Source organism: Protopterus annectens, chromosome 1.part0, assembly GCF_019279795.1.
Source record: "Protopterus annectens isolate FY-2018-M chromosome 1.part0, PAN1.0, whole genome shotgun sequence".
Taxonomy (NCBI): Eukaryota; Metazoa; Chordata; order Ceratodontiformes; family Protopteridae; genus Protopterus; species Protopterus annectens.
The window spans coordinates 892,957,135-892,984,822 of NC_056725.1; positions in this window are offsets into that span (position 1 = coordinate 892,957,135).

Genomic DNA, 27,688 nt, shown 5'->3' on the forward strand with positions numbered 1-27,688 from the left:
AGACAGTTCCACCTGAAGCTGGTGCAGGATCAGCAGACAAGGAGGTCTAGAGGTGAGTCCCATGCATCTTGGGGCCTGGTGCCATGGCCTGATGAGGTGGGAGAGGTGGGTCTACTGAGACCAGGCTTCCCATACATGCTATGGTGTTGCAGTTTTAAAACATATGCGGGTTAGTCATAGTCAACACAATCCAGGAATAGTTAAAACAGCATGCATAGATATTACCATTAACCCAAAGCACCAGATTTGGAACAGTTGCAGAGCAAACAACACATGCATATATGGAACCACAGTGGCCATTACAATGGCATGCAGGTTACATTGATAGCAACAGGCCACCAATGACAGTATTTCAACATGGAACATTAATAGAAACACATTTCAATATTTATTGAACAGTAGGACATATGTCCCAACAGTAGCTTTGGTATAAACATAACCATTGATTTGTGTATATAGATTATTGTTGCAGATATGGTGGGGGGGGGCGAGGGATGTCAATTAACAATGTATATATGCTTGTAGTACTCACAACGTTAATGATCATTGCTCTAATCATTAAGGTACAGGTATTATTAAAATACCCTATGGTCTTGGTTTGGGCAGTGGTATGTTTGTGAATAGTGTATACTTCAACTGCCTTATAGCTAAATCCTTACATCTCTTACCTGGTAGATCTGTGGAGGGAATGTTTGTTAACACTACCTCACTGTTTCTACACATACTCCCAGATTCCAGTTGCTATTATGCAAATACCTCTCAATCTCTTAATGCACACACTCTGGACAAAGCTTGACAACATGGGGGTACAAATATGGACATGTTTTGAATATTGCTGGCATAAACTTGGAGAGTTGTATGAGTGACAGGATTTGTTTAAATATACATTTTCTGAAGGTTTTGAGGTCTGAAAATCAAATGTATGTCATTATTTCATGACTACAAGTCTGAGATCATCCCACTGATTTGCCAGGGGGACAGAGGAACAGGCAGAAAATATGAGCCAATTATCTGGACACTCTGAAACATCTGTACAGTTGAGAGGTATGATTATGTAACCAAAGACAAAAACACCCACGAATTAATCCACAAGAGTCTCCGGCACAATGAAGGTTGTCCTATATCCAGAAAAGCAGGCAAACCACTCGAAGAAGTAACGAACACTTTTATTGTGTAAAACAAATCACATCAAAGGCAAAGGTCGATTAAGCGCTTTCGTCTCCTGTAACGGAGACTTCATGATTGTATGTTTATGTTATGTTAGGTATGATTATGTACAGCTTACTACCACCCCCAGAATTCAAACCATGGCTGTGTCTGCTAAAAATACAACAATTTAAGTCACAGCAGAGTGTGCTATTTGGATATTGCTGTCGATCTTTTCAGTGTTTTTTGTCTAAGTCTCTCTTGGTTCTACAATCTGATCTTGTACATACAACAGTCTTATACAGACATTTTTTATGTAGCACAGTGTGGGTAACAGTGGTTAATACAACATTACTATTCAGAGAATGCAACAATAAATGCCATACAATACCAGAGTAAACACAACCAGTCCTGGATTTAGAGCTTTATTGCCAGGCAGTTACAGTTTTATTTAAATATGACCTATATGGGACTATTACTGTCATATTGTCTGGTTTATTCAGTACAACCAATACAACAGTTTTTATACTTTATATTTATTTGGTATGACTACTACAAGCAGGATTGTTACTCACCAGCCTCTAAATTCAACAGCCTACTTTGCATGGGCTCCCTGATTTACAGCCCACTCAGCTGCAGCTGTAAAGAAAATATTGACATATTTAGGCATACCTATCCATCACATACACACACTGGACTTTAGTAAACAGTAATGGTATGACTACTAACACACTACTGGGACATCACCCCTCTGCCTTACTACTTGGACCCACTCATCTAAGACTTCCCTCCTTCTCTGCTTCAAGTCGGCATAGTGGTGCCTGACCTGCTCACCAGTCCGAGGAATGCCAGTGGTACTGGTGAGATCATAGGTGAGATGGTCCCAGGTTTCTGCTTTATATTGGGAGCCCTGGTACTAGCCCTGCAGCAGTCTCTCATCATGTTTTTTACCAGGAGTCCTACCATGACCTTGGACTCCTGTATGCCCCAGCACTGCAAACGGAAGCACAATCCCTCTCTAAATCCAGACATCCTGCCTACAGTGGGAAGCTGCAACCAGTTATGAGCTGTATTCCCACCTGTGGGGTTTAAATATGGCCAATTTCCCACCCTTTGCCGTGATTGGATGGTTTTGAATATGCTGAGCTAAGCTAAGCTATAGGCAAACCTGTTTAGCTAAGGCTGGCATTGCTTAAAGGGATAGTTTCAGCACTGCTTACCAGTGGGCAAATCCGCTTAGCTGGGCTACTCATTGCTTAGCAGTCATATTTACACAATGCTTACACCTGGTAAGCAGAGCTGTGTAATGCTTAGCATTGCTTATTTTTAATTTTATAGACTATCTGCTGTATGGCATTGATTCATCATTCATTACATATTATACATTTGTTTACTGTCTCTGACATCTCCCAATGTGCTTTCATTATATTCATTCATGTGTGACTATACTGTATGGAGCACTTGAGTTTATATGGGAATTTCGCAACTTTTTTAAATTGACACCTCACATCTGGACCTAAAGCAGTATTCTGGTTTACAAATATATATTATTTAGTAGGTAATACTAAAAACATTATTTATGTACTGCTTTCACATGTAAAATGGCTACAGTGGGGATCAAACCAGGAATGGCTGCTCACAAAACATAGACTCTAACCACTACACTATTGCAACACTGCTTATGTTGGATGTCTCTTGCTATTTAAATGCTTGTGCTGTTTAAGCTCGACTAAGCATATCTAAGCAATGGGCACACCCACACAGCTACGCTTAAACTTTATCGCCTTTATAAAAAAAAGTTTTGTTGTGTTATTTTATCTATACCCTTCACAATATCCCTGCTAATGCTAAACCTGTCATTTTATCAGCTTTCTGCTTTGTGGGACAATTGTCCCTTATGGCTTTGTCCACATTACTTACTCTGATGGGTTGGGATGTGTGCTATGTGCTTATGCTACCTTTGTTATCCTAATAACTTTTGGCTTGGTAGCATACCTCTCAACCTCTTAAAGTCAAATATTTGGACAAAGCCTACAATGATGGGGGTCAAATAGGGGCGGATTTTAAATATTTCTCTTACAAACTTAAAAAGTTGATAGAATAATAGGTTTTACATTAGCATGAATTTTCTGATGGATGTGTGGAGTCTTAAGCTCAAATGTTTTGTCATTATTTAATGACTTCAATCCTCAGCTATTTGCCAGACAGGTACACATTTTAGGGGGAACACACCAAAAATATGAGGCTAAACATCTGGGCATTCTGCGACAATCTGTACAGTTGAGAGGTATGCTTGGTAGGGACAATTGTCACTTATGCCTTTGACCACTGATTATTGTTTTCCTGATGGGTTGGGGGTGTTACGAGCATTCTTGCTCATTTTTAATTGCCAAAAGGCAATTCTGGAGTGCAGGGGCATCTGTATTGTGAGAGCTCTGCTCTCAGACACACCCCTGCATTCGTACACAGCTCTGTGTCCTTTTAACAGCAAAGGTAGCACGCCTTCATGAATATGCAAGGTGCGCTGCTGTGCTGTATGGGAATTGTCCCTGCCATGCAGGAATAACTTATTCTGCACGGCTGCTTGCTGAATCCTGGGGTGTATTTACTAGATTCAGGGCTACTGAATCTAGATAGTGTGTTTGCTTATATTTTGCTTCCAAAGCCAGCCATCTTACATTAAGAAGTTTTTTTTTCTGCACTCTTGTGGCAGAAGTGTACTGATCTAAGTCTGTCTGAGTTGGGGATTACTAGACGAAAGCTGATTGTATGCTTTCCTGACTGGTAGCCTTGAGCAGCATTCTACCCTTACCAAGGTGATGCCAAAATGCAAACAATAAATTATTTATTTTATCAATTGTTTTAACTTCTGGTGTCAGTTCAAGGGGATGCAATATCAGTCAGCCTGGGAGGACATGGCCAACATACCACACTGCTTTACCAGAGAACATCTGAACCTGTCTGTTTTAGGCTTGCAGGTACTGACAAAGGCATTAGCCACCCCACTGAGCTTTTTTAGGCAGTATCAAAATAACCAACCTCTTAATGTAAAAAAATCTTCTCTAGATAAACTCAATGCAATGGTGGGAGTCAAAAAAAAACTGCACTCCCTGGAAGCACTCCACACCTTGGAAGATGTGATATCCGTGCAGTCACTGAGCCATAGTTCAAAGCTGCAGAAAGCACACAGGCCATGCAAGGCTTCAATGCGTTCCATATGTTCAGACCACAAACTGAGCAGGAAATAACCAAAGGAGGAGTTGTAGCCATCTTCATAAAGGATAAGTACAGCTCAAGACTGGTCAAACAGTATAACTCTCTTGAGCTACTCCATGTTCAATTAATCATAGGCAAAATCCCCTGCCACATCATCGCTAGCTATAGATCACCCATAATGAACCAGGAAAGCATACCACATACCTGGACTTACTGTAGTCACTTACCATGCAGCCCAACACCTTACTCATGGGTGATTTTAACTATTCTACCATTGACTGGGTTACATACATGACCACAAATATGTAGGCTCAGAGGTTCTTGGACATTATGAATGCCAATGCTCTGGAAAAGCTGGTCAGCACACCCACAAGGAGGTAAAATATCCTAGACAGAGTACTCATAAACATGGGGAAGCATTGTAACCCCCAACCCATGTGTAATGTCCTCCTTTGTAAGGTCAGAGTATAAATCAGTATCTTTTGAAATTATTACAAGGCCCTATACCTCATTAAGGTAAAAATGTTTAAGAATAATTTCAAGACAAATTACCTCCTACTAAGAGATGGCATAAGAAATTTCAAATCTTCCCATAACCCAGACAACATGGAGTCTTACACAGAGTTGTACACCAATGCCCTGTATAACCACTTAAGCAGTTGTATAGAATCAACTGTACTGGACTGGATTAAAACAAGGTCTTTCTGAAAAAAACAAGCCCCTGGAATAAACAGACTATACAACAAAAGAAAGAATGTAATGTCTAACAACAAGAGAGAAATGGCTTAGCAAATGAAGAAATCCATCACTAATCTAAACAAACTAAAGATCCTGTCAAGTCCTCCAAAGCAAATTATGAAGAAAAAAATAGCCTCCCCAGCTAAGAAAAGCTACAAGGCATTTTTAACTAAATCTGAATCATAATGCACAGAGCTGGTTGTGGATGGCACCACCAATATTCTATTGGAGGAAATTGCAAACCTGTTAACTGGCAGATTTGGATCAAACTTCATCCTCCCTGTCCCCATCAGCCATCCCCCAAATAATACCTGCCACCTTTCCTCAGTCTGCTATTTTAAGAGAACATGACATCTCTATACTCTCTAAGGCCAAAAACATGGCATTAATGAGACCAGACAACATCCCAGGTTACCTTTTAAACAACTTAAAACATGACCTAACAGACCCACTTGGATCCTATTCAACAACAGCCTTCAGGTGGGCTATGTTCCAGCAGAATGGAGGACAACAACAGTCATCACTCCGCACAAAGGGGGAACATCAACTGACGTAGGGAATAATAGATCCATTACCCTGACTAGCCTCATCCATAAGGTCATGGAAAGGATCATTATGGACCTTATCAATAAGGACACAGATAATTTCCAGACTCTGAATCCAACTCAGTCTGGATTCATTAAGGGTAGATCATGTTTGTTAAACCTGGTTGACTTCTTTAAGAATGTCACCAAGTTCATGGACAATGGAAAGACTGTGCGTACCACCTACCATGACCTAGCCAAGATATTTGACACAATCACCCATTCAGGAATTATAGAAAAACTGCTGCAATTGGGATTTAACCCCTATGTCACCAGTTGGGTAGGCAAATGGCTCACCAACAGGACATATACTGTCAACGTGGGCAAATTCACTTCTAGCAAAATGCAAGTCACACATGGTGATGGCCCTATGGCTGAACAAGTTTGCTGACAGCTACCAATTGGGAGCAATCATTAAGTCCCTGAACATTACTAATATACTGCAGAAAGGATGAATGCAGACAAATGTCTGATGTCAAAGCCATGGATTGAAACTAAATGCAAAAAATGCATAATTATTCCCTTTGGGAAAGCTAACACTCCTGCTAATTACAATATAAATAGCACACCCCTAAGAGTAGAACCAGTGGTGTGTGATCTGAACTGGGTACTCAATTTGATAGAAATCTGAACTTCGACCACCATGTGTCCTCAGTGGTGAAGAAGTCCTTCTATGTGGCATATCTCATAAGTAAAGATATGGCATCCAGACCAAAGGATGTTATAATGTCATTGTACTCGGCCCTCATCAGACCAATAATGAAGTACAATGCACCCTTTTGTATGTACCTCACCAGACAAATGCAACAGCTGGAGAGACCCCAAAGGTTTCTCAACAAGAAAATACTGGGTACACACGTCCTGCACTGAAAGAATGAAAGCCCTATCACTGTATTCTGTCTCCTACAGGCTACTAAGGTGTGATCTGTATCTGGCTTACAGGCAGTCTCTGACCTGGCCCTGATGGAAATATTACACATTCATAAATCAAAGTGCACAAGGGTCACTTGCTCCAGGGATCTTCATCTAGCCTCTGATATGAACAAATCAGGCAGGAGAGATAGATATATCACTCAGAGACTATCCCTTTTCTGGAATAAGCTTCCCATTCATGTGAAACACAGCCCTTCCCTGACCCTCTTTAAGCACCACCTAGATCGATGGATAATTGTAAGTTCATTCCAGGGGTGGTGCCCATGTCCTTCATAGCTATTAATAATTGGAAAACACAGGATAAGTATGGCTAAGCTTGTAAAGGCTCTTGAGCTGTTAGCCTAGTAACATCCTATAAAATTATAAACCTATTTTCCTTCCTACTAGTCTATCTTCCAATCTGTTTCCTTTTCTTTCTTTCTTTGTTTTGCATGTACAGATGATGCTGAGACAATTACATACTTATTAACATCCTTAGTATATTCATTAAGTTCTATGAAACCTACATTTTTTAGCTTAAGATAATAGCCATTGTCAAATAATGTGTGCTGGTCAAATACCACCTATCCAAGGCATTTCTGACTTCTCAATTTGAATACGTTGAAAGCCTAAATTACACCTTATCTAACAAATCAAATACATGCGCAGCTCATTTAGACCTTTTAAGACTTTTCATAGCATGACATCTTCTAAAACCATGCACATAACAAACACATGTACATTAGACATCTTCTAAAACCATGCACATAACAAACACATGTACATTATTAATTGGGTATCTATCTGACAACAGGACTTTATGTGGAGGATAAACCAAACATGATGTATGTAAATTAGAAAAATATTACTATTATTCCTCCAAGTACAGTATTACAACCTACACTGTGCATCTTTCTTATATTTGCAGCTGCTTTTGGATAAGTAAATCTGTTGATAGTTTTCTAGTAGGGAGATTTGATTGCAATCAGTCAATGACACATTATTCCAGAATTTTGTTTTTACTCTTTGTGTACTGCAGGTTAGCATGAATAGCAGCAATATGCAGGAGTGGGTGAAGGAAAGACACGGTTAGCATTAGCATGCATCAGTCAAAATAGCACAGCATATGCTACTAAGTCCATAATGACATGCAAATGAGAACAATTATGCAAATAAGTCACATAGTGTATGAAAATGCCAAAACCCAAAATAACATACCAAGTCAGAAATATATAAAACAGGCACACTAGTCCACAGTACATATGCATTTCTTACAGTCATACTACATGTGAGTAGAGTGATGTCCAGAGTAATAAAAGTATGGCTCTGCAGCATGTGTTTATATCCATCCTTGAAGCTAGTCTTGGCAATATTGGACATCATAGCCAGGCACATCAACAAAGGAGGAACAGACAACACCTGACATACCACCAATTAAAATGAGTAGCACATTACTCACCATTTTCATGTTGACAGTTAGACTGTACAGGATCTATAGGAACTGAGTCACCCATATGGAAAATCTAGGAAGATGCACAGTATGTGGAAACCTAATGGAATTGTATCCTCAAACATTTTAGCTATTTGAAACTTGTGTTAACCTCCTGGGGATGTAGCACAGTTATCTCAGTCATTAGCCTTATAAATTCTGAACCAGTTCCTCAGCATTATACTGTAACATATGGAGGAGCATATCTGGTTGGCCAGGAATGTGGACAAGATCAGCAGAATGGACTTCCATTTGCTTAATGTTCAAATAGTCTGTGATATTTAGAGCATCATTTTAATATAACCTTTGTTCACAGTCTAATTTTCCAACATAAAAAATAATAAACACTGAAAAATATTATCCAGCTATGCTTTCCATCTAGGACTCTTCAGTCTACTAGTAAATGCTTACTGCACCAAATTAAATGAAACAGTACACAGGTGACTCATTGCATTCTTCTTACATCGCTGAACTTTGTAATTCCATTCCCATCTCTTTTTCAGACAGCTAACAATCTAAATATCTTCAAGCAACTATTGAAACCACACCTAATGATCTCATGTCTTTGCTTATGCCCCACACCTGGCTAATCCTCCTGATCTGTCCAAATCCATTCTATGCCATCCTGTTCTGAAATGACCATTTGGCCAGTAATTGTGTATCTTATCATGTACTATTACTATCTTTACTTGACCACATACAGTGCACCATAGTCTCCTTAACTAACCATTGTTATGAAAACTCACTTCACTGCTGTCTTACTATTGTATACTACAGGTCTACATTTTTTAGTTTAAACACCAATTCTTATCTAACTTTGAATGATTTTTCATATCAATGAATCATGATTATAATATGTTTAAATGCTGACTATTCATATGTATCTTGTCAATGCTTTTGTTTTTCCACTATTGCATGCTATATCATTGTTTTTTCTCATTATATGCTGAAATGATTCATTACATCATGTCTGCATATATGTATTCTACTTTCTATTGGTATCTTGTGGAATTTTTATCCATGGGACTCTGCTGAAAAGAGGTGTTTCCACCCAATCAAACTTTCCAAGTTAATAAAATAAATAAATAAATAAATACATACATACATACATACATACATACATACATACATACTAACATACATACATGCAAACATATATAATGCGTCCATGTGGCACCTGGACAGTTTCCATGATTCTCATATCTAGCAAAAGTACAATCTATCCCAAACGTTCTTGCAATGGGATTTCCCACTGTGTAATATGTTGGTAGGCGCACACACAGGCTAGATATTGAGTTCTAGAGACACAAGTAAAATGCCAACAGACAGAAGGCCATATAAAACATGAAGTTTATTGTTTGTTGCAGGCAATGTTGTATATGCTGTACCTCTCTGGGTAATAACCATTCCACAATACCAGACCATACAGAAAATGTTCTATAACACAGTGCACATTGAAATATTTATTATAGCAAGATGGATGTTCAGCCTTGAAGAAATTATGCTTCTATTGCCTAAGTGCATCAAGATGGGTATTACAATACAGCCCTGCATAATATGGATTCACACAAACTGAGCAAACATCAAATTAACATCTCAACAGGACCTTCTATATCAGTTTTATCATCAGTGGTAAGACTGGGTAGAGTGTTAGGTGAGAAATACAAAAATGAGTTAAAGGTAGGTGCAGTACATTGCAATATCAGCACAGAGGTGAAGTCTGATCCATAATTATGGGCCATGACCCATACAAAAGAATAAAACATTGCATCTATGTTATCATATAAAGGCTATGTAGGGCAGCACAGGGACTGCCCAGCCTGTGCATCAGACATAATCATAACCATACCAGTTAAGGGGCAGACAGGGCATAGTCATCTTCACTTGGTAGGTGGTTATAGGGACTCAGTGACAGGTGACTCCAACACTATAGGATGAGGTAGGGTCAGGGGGTGTAGACATTGTAACTTTGTATTTTGGAGGTTGTGTAGTGTCAGGATTTACACTCTTCAGTGGTGGGGTCAAGCTTTTACATTGTGACCAATGGTGTCCTTTGTGTTGGTTCGAAATTTTTTTTTTAAATATTTTTATTCATTTCCAAAAACAAGAAAACATGAATGCAGGTTATTTATGACAATGAAGTATTTACAAATTATTTAAAAAGGTAGGCTAAAACCTCTAAACACATATCAAACATTAAAACCAAAATAAAGTATTTACAAGGGTGCCTATTGTTGACATATAATTGACTTTCTATACAATTGTTTCCTGATTATAATCTGCTGCAATAATTATTCTCCAGTATTTCAGTTACTTTTTGCCATGCTACGTATAATGATGTAGTTCTTTCAGTTCTTCCTTTAATAGTGTTCATTTCCAATTGCGATACTGCTGACACCATATTCATGAATTGCTTAAAAGTTGGAGAAGCTTTGGATTTCCAGTTTGATGTAATGTTCTTCCTTGCAATAGCTAGGAGAGTCCATAAGATTACATATTTTGTTCTTGGCACATGGTCAGGTACAGGTGCATTAAACAAAATAATAGATTTGGAAATCTGGAATTTATCATTGAATACCATTTGCAGAAAATTATTTATTTTATCCCAATATGGTTTAATCAAATGGCATTCGTAGAACATATGTTGCCAGTCTGCTTTTATTGATAAATCACATCTCCAACAGCCAATATTTTTCTTAAACATAAGTTCCATTTTATGAGGGGTTACATAAGATCTGTGTATGAATTGCCATGTAAAAAGTCTCCAATGTAATGAAAGTGATGTCTGCTTTGGAGAGAGAAGAATTAGTTTTTTATCTCTGTCATTTGGCACATGTCCATTAACTGATCTATAATAATTCCATATTTTGTCATTATTATGCATTTTTATTTTTTTGTTTGTTTTATAAATAGATGATAAGTATCCCTTTCCAGTAATGGGTTGATATGTTAGTAATATTATATGTTCTATAAGGTTAGGAACATTTTGTCTTATTGATGGTTGCATTGTTTCTTGTTTGCTTAATATATACTGTCTTAATTCTTGTACATGTAACCATGAACTATCTTCCATATTTAATTTCTGTTTAATCTGGTCTATTGTCAGAGGTTTTCCAGAGTTTAGCAATTGATGCCAATATATTAATCCCTTTTAGCAACTGATGCCAATATATTAATCCCTTTTCTTTAAGCATGTTGACTACTTCCATATTAAATGTTATTATATTACCTTGTGTGTACGCTACTGGATATAAAAGAAATGACCATGCTTTAATATCAGGATTGCTATTAATAAGATTTTGGAAAATTTTTAATGTATAAGTAATGTATTTGGAACTTATATTTTTATTCTTATGTATCATCATATATTCCTTCATCAGCCATAGAAAATTGTTTGGTATGAAATCTGTATACTTATTTGCTACTACAAATCCTGATTTTAACCAGATTCTCTCATGAACTAGCTTCCATTTTGATGTATATTTTGTATTTAGCCATAATGATATTGTTTTAATAATGGATGAATGCAAATATATTTCTATGTCTGGTAAACCAATGCCACCTATATCCCAATCATCTAGATGATACTTCATAGCTATCCTTGTTTTTTTGGATACCATAGGAATCTTACCATTAAATCATTTAATTGTTTTAGGTGCGATTTAGCTGGTGGCAAAGAACAAGCTTGTATGACATAAAGAATTTTTGGAAATATGATCATTTTAATTATATAACGGAGAAAGAGGGCAGCCTTGTTTTGTGCCCTTAGTTATTTTAATAGATTTAGACAGACAAGATCCCAGTTTTATATAAGCCAATGATTTTTCATATAATGATTTTATTAACAAAGTGAAGTTGTTTGAGAAGCCATATTCTTCTAAAACTAACCACAGATAATCCCAGTTCACTGAATCAAATGCGCTATTTATGTCTAAGCTAATAACATTCATTTTTTTTTTTTTTTGTGACATTTATATAATCAATTAAGGAAAGAATTCTTTTAATGTTGTCATAAGTGTTCCTATCTTTTATAAAACCTGTTTGATCCTGCTCTATCAAAAGTGGTAGTAATTGTTTTATTCGAACAGCATGTATTGCCATAACAATTTTATAATCTATATTAAGAAGTGAAATGGGTCTGTATGATGAACATTCACTGGGATCGTTATTTTGTTTCAGAATTGGTGATGTTAATGTGTACTTCCAAGAAGGAGGAATGTCTTTACCATTTTTAACTGATGTAAATTCAATAACAACAGCAAAGCCTCATTTGATAGTAATTTAAACATTTCTGGGGTGATATTATCTATACCTGGAGCTTTGTTTAATTTTAGCTTATTTACTTCAGCTTTAAGTTCTGTCATTGTTATTTGTTTATCTATTAGTTGTACCTGCTCCTCTAATAACCTAACTTTAACATTGTTTTTGAGAAAAGTTTTCAATGCTGAATGTGTTTCTGTTTTCTCATTTTGATTATTAAGTTTATGAAAAAATAGCCTAAAAGCTTCTAGTATTCCTTCTAAATCAGATACTTTCTTTTGGTTTCTATATTATGTATTTCCTTGATTTGATTTGTTTTAATAATCTTTTAGTCCTATTTGCTATTCTTCATTGGCTTTTAGGGTTCATTGAATAGTAACATAGTTTAATTTTTTCTAAGTTGATCATTGTTTTGTGGTGTAGCGTCTCTGAGTATTTTTATTAGTATCTTCTAGTTCTTTTATTAAGTTGGTGTTTCCATTTTGAATATCAAGCTTTAAATTATCTACTTTTGACTGTAATTCCATTAATTCATTATTCCACTGTTTTTGTTTATTTTTATACCATCCCACCGCTCTTCCATATAGGTATGCTTTCAATGCATTCCATATATATATTTCAGATACATCTTTTGTAAGATTGATATCTAGGAATGTTTGTGTCTCTTTAATATAAAATTCCTTAAAATCTTTGAGATTTGTTATGTAAGATGGTATTCTTGTTACTGATATCCTTCTCTTGAAACATAAGTCTATCTCAAACGTTATGGTGTTATGGTCCGAAAATTGACATGAAATTGTCTTGACTTTATTTAATCTAGAGGTTAAATCCTTTGTTATGTACACTCTATCTATTCTAGAGTATGTATTATGTCTATGGGAAAAATGTGTAAAGAATAGTGAATCTGGGATAGCATACTCATTTATGTCAACTATATTAAAAGTTTCAACAAACTCAGATAACAACTTTGTTAAAGGTGATCTCTTACGTGTAGTTTTAGTATTTGTGTCAGTTTATTTTATAATGCAAATGAAATCTCCAGCTATGATTAAATTGCCTTTGGTATATTGTACAATGTCTTCTAAGTCTTGTTAGGCCACTCTAACACCTAGTCCTGGTATCCAATAAATATTCACTAATGTATATATCATTTTGTTGATAGATATTGTCACTAGACAAAACATTCCTGAGTTGTCATGGAACGTGTTTATGATTTTAGGCATTAAAGTAGTGTTTTTCCACAGAATTGCTACTCCCTTCACTTCTGATTATAGGTGGAACTTACTAGTATTGTATAATTTTTATTTATTTTATTTATGTCTTCCTGTGTAAGGTGTGTTTCCTGTAAAAATACTAGTTGCGCTTCACATAGCTTTAAATATCTATAAAGACTTCCCCTTTTGCAGCTATTATTTAAACCATTTACATTAAGAGATATACATTTTGCAATTGGATTTATATTAGCTTTGCTTTTATCCATATTCATATACTCGTAGCAATGTGTAGATGTGTGTACATGAAGAGAATGACTTGTTCTTTCTTCTTCCAACAGTATTACAATAGATTATAGACACCCAATAAAAGTAAATTACAAGATCATAACTGAGAACAATATAAGATAAACAACCACCAAACCGCTCCATGAGAAAAAACATCTCATCCTTGAATGATCTAATCATTCAAGTGATCTCTCTAAGTCTGCATTTCAGCATCCTCCCCCGGCCCTGCCATATGGTAGTTTTATAATGAAAAGTATTTTATATATCTTTTAAGTATACATGTATCTGTCTTTACAGATTACTTAAATACAATCTTTATCTATCTTTATCTATTTTTAATATTTTATAAAACACTAAGGCAACACAACTATACATAGATTTAATACTTAACTATTTGGTTTTGTTTAAATTGTAAAGGAAAATCTTTTATTTTAATATATCTTTTGTGTAACAATAACGGTTATGCATCTTAAAATTTATATGCTTGCTGTCTATCTCCCTTATAGTATGAGTGGCATTCATAGGTATCAAATTTATTGTAATGGTCTACCTATATATATATATATATATATACACACATATATACATATACATACATACACATACACACACACATATATATATATATATATATATATATACACACATACATACATACACACATATATGCATACATACATAAAAAAAAAAAATGTTAAGCATTATATGCATCAGTTATCCATGCCACAAGTTGATTAAATCAGAAAGTATCCGTAACAATGAATATACCGTTACATTTGTATTGTCATTTATTAACAACAATCCAGCCACTAATAGTAACTCTAACCCTGACAACTCTTTTTTAGGGAACCGGAACAACTCAACCCGTCGGAGGGGGAACAAGAACTGGAATCGTTGAGTCACTCTGAGACTAGTGCAACTAACTGTCCCCCTACCATAAAATTAAATGAACGGAGAGACTTTACAATTTACAATTTCTCTTCTCTTTTGTTAGAACCGGAACTAGTAGAATTACTAGCTTTAGGTAATACATTTGTCCCATCTAGAAGATGTGATGTGGCTAGAGTATTGTTAGATTTAAAATGTTATGTTAGAAAATTGAATTTAAAATTGTTATTGAATGACTCCACAGGGAGTAGTACTAACAGTTTGAAACTTCCCAGTGTCTTCAACCCTCCTTTGCATGTGGGATTAAAAATGTTTGAGAGTGCATGCAAATTGGATATTAGATACATGGATAAGGTTTTCATTCCAATGGCCAACTAATTTAATATCACAAAAGAACAACTTTTGGCCCTCAACAAGCTACGTGCGTCTTTTGTCAGAATTGTTAAACCTGACAAAGGGGGTGGGCTGGCCATTTTTGAACAAACTGACTATGTTGAGAGAATGCTTAAGGTGTTGGATTCTCCAGCTTATGAGGCCTCTTAACTTAATGAAATGAATGGTTGCTCCAACAGAATTAAAGGCTATTTTAGGGATCTCTTTATTGATGGGAGAATAGATCTACATACCCTTAAATACATTGACATCTTGCATCCCAAGACACCTATCATGTTTGGTATACCCAAGGTACATAAAAACTTGGGGGATCCACCCATGAGAGCATTGATTGATGGGAGATCATCAATCTCCTACCCCTGCTCTAAATACATCGATATTTTGCTCTCCAAATATTTGGAATTTATCCCGAGTATTTGTAAAGATTCCTGGACTTTTTTATCCAACATGAATGATATATGTTTGGAGGATACCATTAATTTTCTTACCATCGATGTGGTCGATTTATACACATCCATCCCACACCAGGAAGTGATAGAATGGGTTGAATTGCTCTTAAACGAGTTGGGAGCTCCTAGAAATTAAATCAATAACATAACGGAATTGTTAGACATTGTTCTGTCATCTAATTTTTTTCACGTTTGGAAAAGATGTTTACATCCAGAAGCAAGGTGTGGCTATGGGCTCACCTTGTGGGGCTTGTGTAGCAAACATATTTTTGGCTTACTGGGAAAGACATTTTGTCCTTAACAACCCAGAATGGAAGGAGAGGATAGTTTACTACACACGTTTTCTGGATGATGTTTTCATACTCTTTAGGGGTGATTCAAAACTAGCACACTCTTTTGTTGATTTTTTGAATCTAACGACAACATTTTTGAAGTTCACTTACCACTTTGACACTGATGTGATCGACTACCTTGATGTTAGGTTGTTAAGAGTCCCATCAGCCCGCAAGTTTAAATCTGTCATTTTTAGGAAGGATACATACGTCAATTCCTTCCTACATTACACGAGTTCGCATCCTTTCAAATTAAAAAGAGCTATAGTGAAAGGACAGTTGGTGAGGGCGGTAAGAATGTGCAGTGATATGCTAGACTTTTCATTAGAATGTGGATTTTTAAAGGGGCTTTTCCTGAATCGTGGATATCCCCAAAATTTAATTGAAGAATTGATAAGTGAAATAGAAACCAAGAGAATTAATGGTTTCTACAAACCACTTCTTACGGGCATGTCCGAAGTACATCTAGACACAACTGAGGCACTAGTTACCACAGCTGACTTTATCATAGGGACTGATTCTACCACTGATGTTGAACCCTTTTCACAAGAGTACCCATGCAGTTTCATCACAACTTTCAATCTAAACTCTTATGCCATCCAAGGAATATTAATTAAGAACTGGTATTTCATTTCGAGCAACTCTATGCTATTAGGGAAATTGGGAGAAAAACCCCGCACAGTTTTCAAGAGGGGTAGGAACATTAAGGAATGGCTGCAAAATAGCCCAGTAGTAGAATCTCATAATAGGACTATGGGCTCTTTTGCATGTGGTTTGTGTAACTGGTGTAACTTTATAAAGACAGGTAGTTCGTTTTGTATTTTGGAGAAAAAATATGATATCCATCACAGGATTAACTGTGACACGAAATCGATCATTTATGTGGCTTTTTGCACATTCTGTCCGGCCTTCTATGTCGGGAAAACCGACAGAAGATTTAAGGAACGCATTTACCAACATAGTTATGCTATTAAAAACAACAAGTGCGAAAATGCCTTGGCTAAGCATACAGTGAACCACCCAGGGCACGCGTTTCTTTTTATGGGCGTAGATCACATGCCCACTTCTATTAGAGGCGGTCCCACCTCATTACTATTAGAAATTCGTGAGCTGTGGTGGCAACTTAAACTGGATGCTTTTAGCTTACCAGGCCTCAACGAAAGTTGCAATATCGCACCTGTATTAAAATACAAATCCTACTTGAGGTAAAGAGTGCATGTGCCACTTAAATTAAATTAAATTTAAACAAATGTTAGTTTGCACTATTTATATTGTATTTTCTTACATTTGACTCACCTACAGAAAGGACACGTCCCTTTTGTAGGTATACTTTATGATACTCCTTTGTACTGGTGTGCAAATAGATTCTGTAAATTGCACACATCCTCACTAATTTTAGTGAAAGTTTTCCACTGAGCATAGCTTTTTTGTAATTATGGAGTATATATATATACACTTTCTTATATAAAAATTTTTTTTATATAACTTTCTAATACATGTTTCCTAGCAGTGTTCATGAAGTTTGTTAAAGGGCTGTTTATTTTGAATTTTTAAAAGTTAGTACAAAATATACAGAAAAAATTGTCATATTCAGCTTTTAATGTCAAACCTTTTTTAAGCCTTAACAACAAAGTTATAGTAATTACTTTGATGTAATAAATACAACGACCAACATATCAGGTAATGGTCTATTGAATTGCATTTATGAGTTGTTAAGTGCTAGTATAAAAACACTGTATTTGTATTTATTTTATTATATAATATATTCTGTTGCAGTTCAATATATACATTTTATTAGGTGTGTTTTAGATAATAACACATTTTTTAACAAAATGTTTTAAAAACCTTCGCAGGAAGTGATGTAAACACATTGTTGGTATTTAATTTCACAGGAGCGTGGTGTTAGCTCTTGTTTAACTTCCTCTGAAGAAGCTACCTTGTTAGAGTAGCGAAAACGCTGCTATTGTTTTGCATATATAAAAAAATAATAAAACTGCATTTAGGAACTACTGGTTTGGAGAGGTTCTTCGTGTTCTGAGGCTTTGTTTCACCAGTTTGTTTTTGCCTTTACTTGTTAACAGTATTACAATAGATTATAGACACCCAATAAAAGTAAATTACAAGATCATAACTGAGAACAATATAAGATAAACAACCACCAAACCGCTCCATGAGAAAAAACATCCCATGCTTGAATGATCTAATCATTCAAGCGATCTCTCTAAGTCTGCATTTCAGCATCCTCCCCTGGCCCTGCCATATGGTAGTTTTATAATGAAAAGTATCTTATATATCTTTTAAGTATACATGTATCTGTCTTTACAGATTACTTAAATACAATCTTTATCTATTTTTAATATTTTATAAAACACTAAGGCAACACAACTATACATAGATTTAATACTTAACTATTTGGTTTTGTTTAAATTGTAAAGGAAAATCTTTTATTTTAATATATCTTTTGTGTAGCAATAACAGTTATGCATCTTAAAATTAATATGCTTGCTGTCTATCTCCCTTATAGTGTGAGTGGCATTCATAGGTATCAAATTTATTGTAATGGTCTACCTATATATATATATATATATATATATATATATATATATATATATATATATGTATACATATATATACACATATATACATATACATACATACACATACACACACATATATATATATATATATATATACACACATACATACATACACACATATATGCATACATACATAAAAAAAAAAAAAAAAAGTTAAGCATTATATGCATCAGTTAACCATGCCACAAGTTGATTAAATCAGAAAGTATCCGTAACAATGAATATACCGTTACATTTGTATTGTCATTTATCAGTAATCTTATAGTTTTCTTTTAATTCAAAAAGTCATATTTTAGTGGTTTGAATGCTACTAATTTGTTTTTGGCATTGGTATTATATAGTTTAAGACTATAGTTCTTAGCAATTCCTAGATATTTATGAGTGCCACTGGCATATTTCATCGCCAGTGGCACTAATAAATATCTAGGAATTGTCATATACCACATATGTCATATGTCAAATAGCAACTCATACTCCTTATGATATTACAGGATTTATCTGCAGCATTATAACTGTAAGGTTGGAAAATATGAGAAGCAAAGTAGGCTTTAAATATGCTATAACACAATTGTTTGGTACTTATTACTGTCAACTCTTCTACATACACAGGAAAAGATAACCTTATATGACCATCAACCATTTTCCTTAATTTTTCTCTTCATCCTTCTAGTCTCCATTTTTAATAAATAGTTGTTTCTATTGTGGCTTCTTTGAATTTAGTGAGGGTACTCCATATCATATTATAGATAATATACAACGTTCAAACAGAGAACATGCCCAATATAGAGACATATTCTCAACTCAAGTGGTCCACACCATATATTTATAACACTGCAGTCAGAAATATACTAATGAATATGCAATAACTAGCAGCTTTGCAGCATGTGTGTGTCTCTAAAAAGTACATACCTATAGGATATTAAAAAGAATAGATAGCACGCTCTTGTTTCATAATTAACAAATGCACATAGCCTGGTATTTACTTTCATAGACAGAAATTAGACCTGGTACTTATATGCATATCAGGTACCAACAGCAATATGTTAGTAAATGCCTATGCTATTCAAATCATATTTTAATGCTGATTGATATGAAATGTAGCTGACAATGGCTTTAACGTTTGTGATGTTATATAATATATATTCAGTATTATAAGTAAAAGTATGTTGCATGTCTATTTGCAATCTAAGGTTCAAGGCTGATCAATTTAGACATACAAGACAATCTCTTTAGCATTGGTTATATAATGGGAGTTACTGTGTCTCTACACAACCATTCATTTTCAGTGAGGATGTTCAATATTAATATAACTTGCCTTTAATAAAAGCATACTTATAATTCAGCACTTCTTTCCTATATATATATATATATATATATATATATAACAATATCATAAGCAAGACTGAGATTTTTTCTTGCTCATTACTGCTTAATGATTGTGCTACTTGAACAGTTTAATATTTACAGAGTATCTTGATAATTAAACAGCAACTCCTTTTTACCCTTAAAATGCTAATAACACATAGCTACATCTCTTTAGCCTTGGTTATATAATGGGAGTTACTGTGTCTCTACACAACCATTCATTTTCAGTGAGGATGTTCAATATTAATATAACTTGCCTTTAATAAAAGCATACTTATAATTCAGCAGTTCTTTCCTATAAATATATATATATATATATATATATATATATAACAATATCATAAGCAAGACTGAGATTTTTTCTTGCTCATTACTGCTTAATGATTGTGCTACTTGAACAGTTTAATATTTACAGAGTATCTTGATAATTAAACAGCAACTCCTTTTTACCCTTAAAATGCCTAATAACACATAGCTACATTCATGAATCTTAATTGACTTACTATCCTTAAGGTTGAGTACACTAGCTGCAGTGTGTTTACAAATATATTATATAGTTCCAGTCAAGGACTTAACTATATCAAATTTTTATAAAATTAAGTTAAATTATAGTAATTTACGTGGGTGATCTTATCAGAAAAGATTATAGTAAAGTCTGTATGTGTTAACTATTCATACAGTTTCTTCCAAGTGATATACTTCTTTTTAAGCTTTGTGTGCTGTTTATGTGTACAATTCAAAATGAATAACAAATATTACAATATAATAAAACGTCATGTATGTGTTGATACCTTCTAAATTCATTAGGCACTTCAGTGTACTTTTAATATTTGTTAAAACTGTAAAAGCACTTTGCCATCTCATAAATAGTGTGCTGGTTACTTTAAGTAGCTTAGGAGCTGATACCACACCCATACTGTCTTGTTTTAGTGCTGACATCACTCATGACTGTTTACTTTCATTTTGTACTGTTAGAAGGTTTAACACACTGTAATGGATTCTAACTGAAGAACCTTCATTCAGGGGTGGTAAAATAAGAGTTCCCAGCTCATGACCATGGCGGGAAGACAAAAACAAAGTAAGTGAAGTTTTTAGGGCTTTTTTTAAACTGAACACCAGCTCATTAAACTTCTATTAGTTTTCTTAACATTAAGGGCAGATATACAAGCCAAACAGTTGTCTGTTAGTCAAAAAGGCACTTTTAGCATCAAAGAATAGATAATTACTTTTCAAGGCACTTTTTGACAGTTATTACTATCAGTTTGTATATATTATTATGTGTATTAAATACATCCGTTTAGATATTTCATGCAGCTTAGTGTAAATAATATAAAAAGAAATCATGCTCATTTAAACACACCACATTAATATGTCAGTGTAAATACATCATATTCTATACTAGCAGTAAAAGGCAGGTAATTTATAAATGAACTATCTAAACATCATTTAGAGTTAGAAAAATCATGACTGTAAGTATTTACACTGTAATAGAGAAAGATATGTTACCTTGCTTTCTTTTAGGGTTGTTTCCTTTAGTTATAAAATGTCCTGCTTATCTTGTATTTATATTGTTTCAAAGACTGACACGTGTAAAGCATGAATGCTTTCAAAGAACTTTTTGCCTTACAAACAAATAGAAGACAATAATGTTTGTGTTTTTCATATGTCTTTTATCGTTTCTTCTTCTTCTTGTCAGCAGTGCTCCATTCATTTTTCTAAGTGACGCTTAACCCCAAATTGAGAGAAATCCATTTCTTCCACATTATCCAAGGTTTTATTAGCTGAAAGATAAGAAACTGTTGCTTGCAGAGTGTCAAAAGTTTTAGGACCTTCAGTAAAAAATATTTTTATTCTTGCAGGGAACAGCAAGTGGACTTTAAGTTGTCTTTTTTTCAATTCCTTTATCAGAGGTAGACATTCTCTTCTTGCAGTTATAACTCCAGCAGAATAATCATTATCAAATCTGATTATGTTGTCTTTGTATTTAACTGGAGAAGTTGACCATGCTGTTTTTAAAATAAGTTCCTTGTCCTGTGATGAAAAAAATGTTACTATTATTGATCTCGGGTGATTTTTGATGAAGCAGCTCTTAAGGATCTGTGGGCTCTTTCAATTCTATAAGAAAGAGCTTCAGGCAATTTTAAAACCTCTGGTAACCAGGTAGTAAGGAAAGTCACCATGTTATCCCCCTCTGTTTTCTCTGGTAGCCCATAGATGCGAAGGTTATTTCGTCTGGACCTGTTCTCTAGATCCTCTATTTTATTTTGTAATGAAGCATTTTGTTGTGATAAAAAATGTAGCTGAAGATCTTGTTCTGAGAGTCTGCCCTCAGTATCATTTAAGGATCTCTCTATGTCAGCTATTTGAGACTTCTGTTGCGTCATTATTTCTTGTAGTTGCTGTATTTGTTTTGTAGATCTCTCCTCAAAAGTGTCCAGTTTGGTATTCATTTTGTCAAATTTCACTGACGAGTCTTGTATAGCATTTAATAAATACTGTATCTCCTTTTTCATCGTCTGGTCCTGTGTGGTATGCTTAGAAAAGCTCATTTTCAGTAGATTCAGATACCTTCCTTCTTGTTTTTGACTGGAAAAATGTTTAAAGCCAAATTTTTTGCACTGTAGACTTCTAGTGATATTAGTAGAAGTAATTCAATGAAATAGGTTTGTCTACAATATTTAGTTTTTAAAAATTCCTGTCAGAAATATCTTTTGAGTGCAGAGCTGAGAAAAGATGCTGCCAACCAGTCTACATCCTAGCCATGCCCTGGTTTGAAATCTTGAGGCTTGATACAGTCCATAGCAGGGAAGGGTTAGTACTACAGGAATATGAGCCTTCACCTAGGTAAAAATATTGTGTGCTGATCTTGTTAAGTGTCGTTGTTCATGAAGTGGTTATTACCCAGAGCAGGGGTGGTAGCCTTTGTGCCCATAGGCAGCCTGAAAAAGCATCCTTGTTGATGAACCAGAGTAGTATATGTATCTGTGATGTGAATAAAACCCACAGCTGGACAGGACAGGCTGCATGTCTACATGTAATACTGAAGCTGACTCTCTAATGATCATATCAGTCTGACTAGGAACAGTCTGTGTCCTGCATTCCTGTAGTCTGACCATCCCATGATTATGGAACGCAAGGCTTCTTAAGTCTCAAGGGAAGAGATTTGTAATGTGTCTCATGGAGACACTAATGGGGGCAACACTTAATATCAGTAGCCTCCAAAGTATTTTCTGTTCCATGGCTCTTTACCTTATGCCACTGTGCAATTGTTTTCAAACATCCCAGTATCCACAGAACACAATTACCAACTCTGCAAAGCTGTGGGCATTAGCCAATTGAATCTGGCCTGACCTGCACATTGGCTGGCTAATCCCAGGGCCATGGTCATATTAGAGTGGTGGAGTAATGGAGGTGTCTAACTCTCCCCCCTTGCCTTTCTCCTATTTTGGTAGTGTGCACATCAGAGACAAGGTGCATTTTAGATGATGCTTGTGTTAGTGATGGAAGGAAAACCTACAAGAGATTTCCAGATTAAAACCTCAAGGAATGAAGGCTACTCCCCTTGGCTGGACATTATCATCAAATTTCTTTAGCCTCAGTAAGATGATTTAGTGTTAATAGTTCACCAGCTGTGGTTGAGCTGTCTGTTGCAATATTCTGTGTTTTTTACTCTGCATGGAATAACATATCAATAACCCTTCATCAAACCTATAATAAAGATCTATAATTGAGGTCCACAGTATTACCATCCTACACCATTCCCTGCTTAAGCTGATCCCAGTACTACTTTTCTGTGGTATCATTGGCCTGAAGGGGGCATGATGTGCACAGTAGGCCTGTATTAAGACTCCATCATCCTGGGTTGCGATGTGATTTTTTTTTTACAGCCATTACCTTCAAGTGACCATGCTGGTATATGTAAACCTATACACCAAACATGATAGTCAGTGTGCATGTATAGTACAGTATGGAATGGTCATACCTATGTCTACCTCACTTCCTCTCATTTATGCATGTTTTTGCACCAGTTTATGTGCTGTAATTGATGCTTTGCACAGCTTCACCCTTTTCTATACTTTATCCTTGACAAACAACTCCCACAGCCTGTTAATCACATGTTTAAGAGCATACATTAATGATAAGCATAGGCTTACCCAATTACATATTCAAGCCATGCCTTAATATGTGGCCCTAGAACCCCAAAACCCCTACAACATATCCCTCACAATGTTACTTTTTTACATGGTTGTTACCCAAAAAAAAACAAACAGTGCAGTGCAATGTCAGTGTCCTTACATTTAGGGGTTGCTGGTGGCTTCAAATCAAGAGAGTGGGGCTACAAGAAACAAATTCATGGGTGGTACTAACTGGAATGGCATGAGGCTCTATTACAATAGGTCATTGAACATCACCTGTGATGACACAACAGATATGATTAGTGACTTTCATCTACAGACTGCCACAGTACCCACTCATTACAGCTACTTTAGGGACTATATATATCTAAAGGAGTCTGCAGTCAACAAGACCAGCCTTAAGTGAAACTGAACTAGTCAAAGGACTCCATGACCTCCAGTGCAGACTGGCTCCCTTTGCATCTCCTCTGTGCCTGTCCCTTGACCCCCCCATCATGGCCCCATGTCATCCAGATGAATTACTTCTTTCACGTTTTGTTTTTTTCAGAATTTTTCTTAATTTCTAGCTTTTCCCTCCATCCTTTTGAAGCACAATAAATGGCCAAGACTAGACCAATTAAATGAGTTAAGATGAGGGCTTGGGGCAGCTAGGTGTCCAGAAGTCATAGGGTTCTGGATTGCTTGAGATGCATCTTAGAGAATTTTCATCCTTTTGATCCAATTACAGTATGCTGGCGCATGTGGACTTGGTGATGCTCACAGCTCTGGTACCCCCGAACATAAGGTTGAGGAACAAAAAAAAAACTCTCTCTCTTCTGTAAGAAGAGTGCCAGGTCCCTATGGCCTTCAAGCTCACTGTAACAGCAAAAAATTAAAAGAAAATAGAAAACATTCTTCAATCTGGTGTTCCTTCCCACCTAAGGAGGAGCACCAGATCTTACACCCTACTGCTCTACTCCCTGCCTTTGCATTTAGGTGAGGTACAAGAAAATGAATAAAAAAATGAATCTGATGATCATGTCCCCTAACTCCTTGTGGCCTAGACATCTGCTCCCTTCGTTCCACCCTATCTTCGATTTCGAATCGCAACCTGAAGAAAAATCATGAGTATGGAAAAAAAGGTTTTCTTTTTAGGAAAAATAAGTTGCATATAAAGCTTAATGTTCAAAGTTAACAAAATAGTAGTTCCCAATAAAGCAAGATGTCAAATGATTGCAAAAGTACAAAATCTTACAGGAAAAAGTCTCTCTCTATACTTCCAAAAAGATAGATACCTGCTGTGTACCCCTCTGATGTTTGAATGGGATGAAAGTAAAATCGCAAATGACCATGGGCATAAATTACACAGCTGGGGTAGAAATCAGAAAACCTGGATAAAATCCACACAGAGAGAGAATGTGCAGTCTCCTCCAGAATGATTAAAGCCAAAAACTCAACCACAGAACCATAATTTATGAGATAGTAATGCTAGTCTCTAGCCACTGTGCCAATGATAAGTTGCTATCATACACATCTTGCCTAAACCACCACATATGATCACTCATTGCATACAATGCTGATGTTTGTAATGAAAACTAAACAAATAGTAATGGCTAACTTTCTACTCTTAGATACACTGCAACCCCCCCACCCCCACACACACACACAGTTATTTTCATCATGGGCAACCCCCAAACCCATGAATTACATAACATTATTAACTGTACAAATGTCAGATCAGTGACACTGTAAAAAATAAATTATATCAGATGGTCCACTAGTTCTGTAAAGCCAGAATACTGACTACTTAAAATTTCCAAATGACTGCATAATCAATTACTTATATTCAGCAACACCCCCCCATACCTCTCAACTGTCCAGATTTTTGCCTCATATTTTTGGTCTGTTCCTCTTAGAATTTGAGGTTTTCTTGCAAATCACTGGAAGTCTTTGAGGGCTAAAGTCAGAAATTATTGGCAGACATTTGAGTTTCAGACTTCACATCCTTCAGAAAATTCATACTAATGCAAATTCTGTTAGTCTAGCAACTTTCTAAGCTTCTAAGGGCAATATTTAAAAAAAATATTTGTGGGCCTTTGTTCCCCCCATTCTTTGTGGCATTGTCCAGATTTCTTGTGCTAAGAGGTTGAGAGGTATAACACCCCCCTATATCCAGCAATTAAAGCCACATTTATTGACTGTGTACACCTTAGATATGAGAATGTAATAAAATAAAAACAAACAGCACAATAATTTATTTTAACTCAGGCACATGAGCTCATACATGTACATGTATATGCTTGCACATATGGTTCTCACCAAATACAGCAAATCCTGTACCTGTTTACACTTTAGATATTTTAATGTGATCAAATGACTGAAAACATATTTCAATAATAGTGGCCTGCATTTCAATTTGTTCCAAAACAAGGCAAACACACACACACACACACACACACACACACACACACACACACACACACACACACACACACACACACACACACACACACACACACATCATCGATTACAGTCACTGGCATGACTGTGGCTATATATATCAGATATCTGATTACAGTTGAATGAATAAATGCATCACTAACTGCCACAGAGGAGTATAAGATGGATGCTCTCTGAGTCTCCCATTTATGCCAGAATATGCTCCACTATTTTAAGTGGGTATGATATAGCTGTAGCTTGAAAGTTAATACTATTTATATGCAGGCAACCAGCTCTTCTGAGATATGTTTTCCCGGATTATAGCAGATGTGGGGAATGGTACTGTCATTATAAACAAACTGACTCACAGTGCAATTCATGCCTAAAAGATTTGGATGAACAGATATTTCACCTCTTGTTTTATTTGCCTTATATCCCTATGCTTAATACAATGTTGGTAAACCACTCCACTTTTGCCTCAGAAGAAAGGTAAATGTTCTACACCTTTACTGTTGGTGCTGTGGTGCTCAGAATGCAGACTTGGGTCACATGATATGGTTCTGCCCTTCTATCAACAATGTCTAGACTCTGATGATTAAGTTGATCTCTGATGTTTCCCGGATTATAGCAGATGTGGGGAATTGTACTGTCCTTATAAATAAACTGACTCACAGTGCAATTCATGCCTAAAAGATTTGGCTGAACAGATATTTCACCTCATGTTTCATTTGCCTTATATCCCTATGCAGAATTAATACAATGTTGGTAAACCACTCCACTTTTGCCTCAGAAGAAAAGTAAATGTTCTACACCTTTACTGTTGGTGCTGTGGTGCTCAGAATGCAGACTTGGGTCACATGATATGGTTCTGCCCTTCTATCAACAATGTCTAGACTCTGATGATTAAGTTGATCTCTGATGTTTCCCGGATTATAGCAGATGTGGGGAATTGTACTGTCCTTATAAATAAACTGACTCACAGTGCAATTCATGCCTAAAAGATTTGGCTGAACAGATATTTCACCTCATGTTTTATTTGCCTTATATCCCTATGCAGAATTAATACAATGTTGGTAAACCACTCCACTTTTGCCTCAGAAGAAAGGTAAATGTTCTACACCTTTACTGTTGGTGCTGTGGTGCTCAGAATGCAGACTTGGGTCACATGATATGGTTCTGCCCTTCTATCAACAATGTCTAGACTCTGATGATTAAGTTGATCTCTGATGTTTCCGGATTATAGCAGATGTGGGAATTGTACTGTCC